Below are 6,907 nucleotides of genomic sequence, written 5' to 3'. Positions count from 1 at the left end.
CTCTGAGCCCTGTGTGGCTAAGAATGCTGAGCTCTGGCCAACGCTGAGGTGATTCTCTAGGCAGATCGTAGAAGGCACATCACGGTTTCATGCATAATCAGTCCTCTTGGGCAATGAGGAAAAACATCAACAAGTGAACACATGGAAATAAAAACTTATGCGAGTCAACCGAATGTATTACTGGCTCAGTTAGACTGGGTCCTGAGCATCTACCTGCCCACGCCTGCCTGGAAGTCTCGAGAGAGACCAGCCTGCTGAGGGAGACAGGCAGGGGACAACTAACCACACCAGTCAAGGTGAACAAGAGGGGCGGGCTGTGTGAACTAGGGCATGTCCAGAGGGTCATCAGCTTCACCATCTGGGCAACTCCTCCGCACTTCATCCATCCCAGCTCCTCTCACACTGTACCCTTGTCGGCTGCCTCCAGATTACACCATGGACATGGACGGAAGCTCTGTATTATTTCCTCCCCTCCCCCACTACCCAACGCATTGGAGGCTCCTGGCTTAAGTGCTTTTGTTCCTTTTCAACCTCCCCTCTGTAACAGCCAGGACTGAATTTGATGTGTATGGTCATCAGCACTCTTACCTCAGCATCAGAGAGGCAGGGCGTGAAGCCATGACCAAGGACAAGCTAAATGAGTTCAAGGAACAAGTTTATTTGGTGCCATCTGCACACCTGGACGACCCAGAGGGACAGGAGACCTGGGGCGAGGCCTCTTGTGCCGATGGTGGCCGTGAAGACAAACGTTACATGTGCCTAAAACTAAGCCAGTACTGCTGCTCCTGGCTTAGCTTTGGAATGCTCCTGTGGAATGGTTGGAATAAAATGGAAGGCGCAACTCAAAGGAAATCAGACTCAAAGGGCAGGAGTGAGGGCTCTTACCTGCCACTCCTTGGTGAGAGCTTTTCCAGCAGGACAAAAATGCCGAGCGGGCGAATCCCTGGACACAAGCCCCTTCAGCTCACTCCTGGAGATGTCTTCAGAGTTCCTTCTTCTCTTCAAATGCATTGGGTCACTCCATGAGGGTGTTCAGAGCAGCCACCACAGCTGCACGTGGCCCGTACAGTGGGGACACAGCCAGTCACACGAGTAATTACAACACACTGTGACAATTACAATGTAGCGTGACGAGGAGGGGACGGGGGCTGAGGGGGGCTGCCTAGCAGTCCTGGAAGGCTCCCTGGAGAGGGTGAGGGTCCCTGGGCCTTCTCCAGGCCGCTGCCCCTCTGCTGCTCTCTCCCCACTTCTCCAACCCCGCAGCACCAAGGGTCTAGGAAGGGAGTCCTGTGCCATGGGAGACAGACGGGCAGTCAGAGGACACATTTCATCCTCCAGAGACCCGCTGGTGCCCCGTCTCCTACTTTCCTGCTCTCAGGGGGCTCCTCTGGGGCCCGCTTGTTCCTAACGCAGCCCCTCCTCTTGGTGGCGCCTGAGGCCACAATATGGGCAACGCTGGGGCAACAACAATAATAATAATGCCGAGAAGCGGGCAGAGAGTGGAGTGGCGGAGGAGAAACACCACTTCACCCTCAGACCCCACCCTGCGGGTAACTGTCTCAACCCCCAACTGCGCTTGTGGAGAAGGCAGCTCCGTGTGGCCAAACCACAAAGTCCCCATTTGGAAGATCCCGTTTCCTAACCACCTTGGCCCAACATCAATAGCAATATTGCCCCACAAGGAGCGGCAAGCCATTTACTGCAAAAACCACCAGCGCCAGGGCTCAAAACCCAAGTTCAGACACGAAGAACTCCCCTCTGGAGTGTAAAACCGAGTTCAGAATGAAGAAAAACAATTTTCAGCCCAAGTTTCCTCCACGGAGGCACCCTCAGCGCCCCTTTTCACCGCTGCTAGGCCTCCTTCCCCGGGCTGGGCCCTCATTAGGAGCTAATGGGCCCCAGCTGTGCCAGCTTCCAGGCCTCCTCCTTAACCCCTTGGTTTCCTCCATCGTTTCCAGAAAAAATTGAGGCCTCAGAAATCCCGTGCAGGGCTCAGAGCAGAGGGTACCCACTGCACGGAGTTCATGGTGTGCATGATCTATGTTTCTCCTGATAAACCAAATAATTAATCATTGCTACCATTTGCGGGGTGCCTTGTATGCCTTACCCACTTGCATTATTAGCCCCTCTGAGACCTCTCATCTTTGCAAACACAGTAGGAGGTAGGAATTGTTTCACCCATCTTATGGATGAGAACATCAAGGCCAGCAAGGAGACGTGATTTAAACTTGCTCTGTTCTCTTGCTACCCACCCTATCACTTACTCTGAGCAAGAGTTGATTCTTCACTGTGTGGATTAAAGAGATAATCACCACTCTTACATTGTCCATCTGTAGAGGTTGTAAAACTTTAAAACCAGAAAACACCGGGTTGAGAATCAGAACAACTGGGTTTTCTCCCCAACCAAGGGCCCTTGTTGACTTTGGACAAACACCATCTTCCTTTAGCTCTCACAACCTTATCTTCAAAATAATGCAAGTAGGGCTTCCCTGGTGGCACAGTGGTTGAGAGTCCGCCTGCCGATGCAGGGGACATGGGTCCGTGCCCCGGTCCGGGAAGATCCCACATGCCGCGGAGCGGCTAGGCCAGTGAACCATGGCCGCTGAGCCTGCACGTCTGGAACCTGTGCTCCGCGACGGGAGAGGCCACAACAGTGAGAGGCCCGCGTACCGCAAAAAAAAAAAATAATAATGCAAGTAAAAATATCTGCCTTTCTTCCTCTTGGGCTTGTTGGAAGATCAAATAGATTCAGTTGGGCAAAAGCATCATAAACTGTAGGGAAGAAGGACTATGACACTCGAGGACTCCTCCCCACCTCCCCACGTGACCTAACACATTCTAAGAGAAGAGAGGTTCACCCCAATGGTTTCAGAGTGAATTTGGGGGCCTGATGTTCCAAGGCTTTTTCATTTCATTTGTGAGAAACAGACTCTGAGGCACTCTGTCAGACCCTGTTATTTTTATGATTTTGGAGGACCAGAGGTTTATTATGATGACAAACTTTAAGTCCTCCCTGGCTGAACCTAGCCTGTTAAAAAGGTGACCCACTGGCAGGAACCACGTGTAAACCACCGTCTTTAATTCACCACCTACCCCCTCTTTCCACACTGGCGCTATGTCAGATTTTTCCTCCTCCATGGAAAATAATTTACATCATTAACATCATTAGGTTTATCACCAAAACCCAGAAACCACCCAAATGTCCTTCAGTTGACCCTGAATGACTCTGGTACCTTCATAAAAACAACAAAAGGAGTGAAATACTGTTACCTGTCACAAATGCTTTATGCCAAGTGAAAGAGGCCGGACTCCAAAGGGTGTGTATTATATGACTATGGTTAAGTGACATTCTGGGAGAGGCAGAACTACAGGGATGGGACCAGATCAGTGGTCACCCGGGGTAAGTGTTCAAGAAGGGTTTGACTAGAAGGGAGTTGGTAGCACAGAGGAGTTCCTGCCAGGTGGTGGAACTGTCCTGTATCTTGATTATAGTGGTGGTTACAGGACTCAAAGCATTTGTTAAAACTGTATAAAAGGGCTTCCCTGGTGGCGCAGTGGTTGGGAGTCCACCTGCCGATGCAGAGGACACGGGTTCGTGCCCCGGTCCGGGAGGATCCCACATGCCGCAGAGCGGCTGGGCCCGTGAGCCATGGCCGCTGGGCCTGCGCGTCCGGAGCCTGTGCTCCGTGGCGGGAGAGGCCACAACGGTGAGAGGCCCGTGTACCGCAAAAAAAAAAAAACAAAAAAAAACTGTATAAAAAAGGAGTGAGTTTTACTGTAGGTAAATTCAGACAAATTCTTAAAGATTAAAAACTAAACTACTCCGAGATTTTTTTACAAAAGGATCATTGAGAAAGTAGCGCAATTCAACAGGGAGTCCAGCGGTAGAGTGTAGTGTAGCACAATGTCATGTAGTGTACAGCGAGGGGTAGGGTAGTGTCTCGGAATCTGGCCACTGGTTCTCTACCTTGAGTTGGCAGTGATGGCCTGGGGAAGGGGTTAAGAGTCCAGGACCCCCACCCCTCGATGATCCGATTCCCTGGATCCAGGGTAAACTTGGGAGTTTGCATCCTAAACAAGCTTCCCAGGTTGTTTTGGTTCAGGTGGTTAGCAGCCCATACTTGGAGGCCCACTATCAGACCTTTCTTCATTATTTGGGAATTCAATTCTTTTGTGAGCAGGTCCCTTCTATGCCTTGGTGTTTCCACCAGTAAAATGGGGACAATTCACCAGTCTCCTGCTTTATAGCGATCTGAGATGGCAGGTCACTGAGGTACGTGCTGGGGGTGCTCCAACACTGTTACCTGCATTCAGTGGCAGTAGGCTTGGCCTCTGGGGCCTGTACCTTGAACATCTTTTCCTGTAACCTGGTGTCTTGGAATTTACCTCTTGGGAAGTGGTAGCTTTGACCTTAAGGGGGTACTGTTAAGATGAAATTTTGTTTCTCTGAAATACTTTGAGTTTTCTCACAGAAAGAAATCCAAAGTCAGAGGCATGTCCTCCTGGGATGACTATAATTCTGAGCTCTAGAACCATTCAAATAGAAGACAGAATGTGAACCTGAGGTCAAGTCCCTGTGCCATCACTGACCATCTGTGTGATTCTGGGCAAGTAATTTCATTCTTTGAATCTCAAATTCTTACATTCGAATTTTTCAGGTGTAAGGTGGGGCTGATAACTGTACTTTGCAGGGATCCTAATGGGGTTTGAAAGATGCATGCTGAGGTATTTCGAGGGGACGAGCTGTGATGGTTGAACTTCCAAAAGGTTTGGCAAAACAAAAACATATATATGTATACACACACACGCACACACACACACACATATACACCTAATATATAAATATATAAAGCAAATATGGCAAATGTTAGGAATTGTTGAATCTAAGTGACAGGCATGTGGGTAATCATTTTTTCAACTTTTCTATATGTTTCTAAATTTTCATAATGAAATCAGGAAGAAGAGATGGTATGTGTCAGACCAGCACAGTGCCTATTACTCAGTAGGTCTCAGTAGGTTGGAGAGCAGGGGAGGTGAGGATGGCAGGGCAGGGAATGGGCGAGAGACAGGCCTAACGTTCGTCCAGTGCAGGAAGAACCCAGGGAGAGAATGAAGCCAGGCAATGCCCACCCTCGGGGAAGGTGTGGGTGTGAGAACTGCCCTTGTGTTTCCATCTCCAGAGAATCTGGGTATGGGGGAGGGGCACCCCACTCCAGTCGGGAGGCTCTGCCATGTTTCCTCCCCTTTCCTTGGGGATCTGAGAAGAACCAATTGCACTGTTTCCAGGTGCTTCCAGCCCTCTTGGCTGGGGTGGGAAACACGATACAGATTCTTTGGGCCTCTGGATTGTTTGCAATTTATAGACACTCTGAGCCCCCGTGATGTACAAGCATCTTGCTCAACAGCTGTTCTGAGCACCAGAGTGGAAATGAACAAGGTACAAATGGCAGGAGGGTCAGCAAAGCTGTGAGGACAGCCTGTGAACCCGGCAGCTGGTCCCCCTTCCCTTGTAGCTCCCCTCAGCCAAGGGCTCCCACCCTAGCCCATGGCTGCACCTCTCAGGTCTTCCAGATCCAGTGGCATGAATCCAACCTGGTTGAAAAGGACATATTTGTTTCCTGTTGCTGCTGTGACACGTCACCATAAACTTAGTGGCTGAAAATAACACCATTTTATTATCTTGATGATTCTGGAGGTTAGAAGTCCAGGTTGGGTTTCATGGGCTAAAATCATGAGTTCCTTCTAGAGGCTCTTGCCTTTTTCAGCTTCTAGAGGCTGCCCTCATTCCTTGACTGGTGGCCCTTCCTCCATCTCCAGGGCCAGTCGAGTATTCCTCACAATGCCATCTTTCTGGTTCCAACTCTTCTGTCTCCCTCTACTCCATGTAAGGACCATTGTGATTACATTGGGCAGATAATCTTCTTCTTTTGAAATTCTTAATTAGCAACTTAAATTCCCCCTTGCCATATAACCTAAGACATTCACAGGTTCCAGAGAGTGGGACATGGACATCTGTGGGGGGCCATTATTCTGCCTACTACAGAGGATGCCCCAAATGGATGAGCATTCTTACCTTTTACCCTCAGGAATTTTCAAACTTTAGTGTACTTTAGAATCATGGAAAAGCCAGAATTTTAGGCCCCGCTGGATTCTGATTTGGCACTTTTGGAATGGATCCAAGGAATCTGAATTTTTAGTAAGCTCCCTAATGCCTTCCTGATAGACATGATCCAAGGAGCACATTTTGAAGGATCTGCTGTCTTTTGTCTTGGACAGAGTATAGTGGCTACATTTTAGCAACTTAATGACAAAATCTATGATCTGTGATTTATTGAGCAATTCCAATGTACTAATAAACATAGCTAGGTGTAGCAAGCACTTACTATGTGCCAGGTCCATTCTAAGAGGTGTCCATGCACGATCTCCTTTAATCCTCACAATAACATGACAAGGTATGATTATTATTATCATCTCTATTTTGCAGATGCGAACATGAAGACACAGGGGTTTAAGTTCCTTACCTAAGGCAAATCACTTACAAAGGCAAAACCAGATGCCTATCCATCCCGCTCCTTTCTTTTCTAAAGCCTGAGGGGCAGCTCCACCTCCAAGGGTGGAGTGACCCCTGTGTATAGCCAAGGGGTGGGAGCCGGGGGGCCTGAACTTTTACACTCAGGGAGGTACAAAAACAGCAGGTAGAAGCCTCAAACTACCTGGTTAGCTTCTCTTTAATCCTCCAAACACCCAACAGAGCCACAACAATGCCGGTGGGCAGGAAGGGGTCTGTTGAGGAAAGGCCATCCTGGCCCATCCTGGAGACAGCAACATCAGAGGGCCTCTCTCTCTCTCTCTCTCACACACACACACACACACACACACACACACACACACACACACACACACACAC

The sequence above is a fragment of the Monodon monoceros genome, unplaced genomic scaffold (genome assembly GCF_005190385.1).
Source record: "Monodon monoceros isolate NGI ecotype Baffin Bay Population unplaced genomic scaffold, NGI_Narwhal_1 Super_Scaffold_15, whole genome shotgun sequence".
Classification (NCBI taxonomy): Eukaryota; Metazoa; Chordata; class Mammalia; order Artiodactyla; family Monodontidae; genus Monodon; species Monodon monoceros.
Note: the sequence above shows the minus strand (reverse complement) of the source record.